Below are 1,874 nucleotides of genomic sequence, written 5' to 3'. Positions count from 1 at the left end.
TTGAAAGTAATAAATATTCTAGAAGTATCATTATAAACCTGATGACAATGTGAGATCCACATTGAAACGTTGAAAGTAATAAATATTCTAGAAGTATCATTATATTCCTGATAGCGTTGTGAGATCCACATTGAAACGTTGAAAGTAATAGATATTCTAGAAGTATCATTATATTCCTGATAGCGTTGTGAGATCCACATTGAAACGTTGAAAGTAATAGATATTCTAGAAGTATTATTATATTCCTGATGACAATGTGAGATCCACATTGAAACTTTGAAAGTAATAAATATTCTAGGATCTATCAATAATAATTCTCTTACATAGCTATAACTTGTGCTTCTAATAAGTGACGTTTTTTTGAAACATTAGATGAAGGGGCGAGCAGGGAACCATGGAATAATCCAATTTACTATTACTGTAACCAAAATACCTTGTGCCCGTATTACTGTGAACAAAATACCTTGTGCCCGTATTACTGTAACCAAAATACCTTGTGCCCGTATTACTGTGACCATAATACCTTCTCCCCGTATTACTGTGAACAAAATACCTTGTGCCCGTATTACTGTGACCAGAATACCTTGTGTCCGTATTACTGTGACCAGAATACCCTGTGCCCGTATTACTGTACCCAAAATACCTTGTCCCCGTATTACTGTGACCATAATACCTTGTGCCCGTATTATTGTGACCATAATACCTTGTGCCCGTATTACTGTGAACAAAATACCTTGTGCCCGTATTACTGTGACCATAATAACTTGTGCCCGTATTACTGTGACCATAATACCTTGTGCCCGTATTATTGTTACCATAATACCTTGTGCCCGTATTATTGTGACCATAATACCTTGTGCCCGTATTACTGTTACCATAATACCTTGTGCCCGTATTATTGTGACCATAATACCTTGTGCCCGTATTACTGTGACCAAAATACCTTGTGCCCGTATTACTCTGACCATAATAACTTGTGCCCGTATTACTGTGACCATAATACCTTGTGCCCGTAATTATTGTGACCATAATACCTTGTGCCCGTATTACAGTGAAAAAAATACCTTGTGCACGTATTACTGTAACCATGATACCTTGTGCCGTATTACTGTGACTATAATAACTTGTGCTCGTATTATTGTGAACAAAATACCTTGTGCACGTATTACTGTAACCATGATACCTTGTGCCCGTATTACTGTGACCATAATAACTTGTGCTCGTATTATTGTGAACAAAATACCTTGTGCACGTATTACTGTAACCAAAATACCTTGTGACCGTATTACTGTGACCATAATAACTTATGCCCGTATGACTGTGACCATAATACCTTGTGCCCGTATGACTGTGACCATAATACCTTGTGCCCGTATTATTGTGACCATAATACCTTGTGCCCGTATTATTGTGACCATAATAACTTGTGCCCGTATTACTGTAACCAAAATAACTTGTAACGTATTACTGTAACCATAATATCTTGTGCCCGTATTATTGTGACCATAATACCTTGTGCCCGTATTATTGTGACCAAAATACCTTGTGCCCGTATTACTGTGACCGTAATACCTTGTCCCCGTATTACTGTGAACAAAATACCTTGTGCACGTATTACTGTGCCCATAATAACTTGTGCCCGTATTACTGTGACCATAATACCTTGTGCCCGTATTATTGTGACCATAATAACTTGTGCACGTATTACTGTGACCAAAATACCTTGTGCACGTATTACTGTAACCAAAATACCTTGTGCCCGTATTATTGTGACCATAATAACTTGTCCCCGTATTACTGTAACCAAAATAACTTGTCCCCGTATTACTGTGAACAAAATACCTTGTGCCCGTATTACGTAACCAAAATACCTG

The sequence above is a fragment of the Lottia gigantea genome, assembly GCF_000327385.1.
Source record: "Lottia gigantea unplaced genomic scaffold LOTGIsca_48, whole genome shotgun sequence".
NCBI classification, from domain to species: domain Eukaryota; kingdom Metazoa; phylum Mollusca; class Gastropoda; family Lottiidae; genus Lottia; species Lottia gigantea.
The sequence above is the reverse complement of the archived record's forward strand: the minus strand, read 5'-3'. Positions refer to the sequence as shown.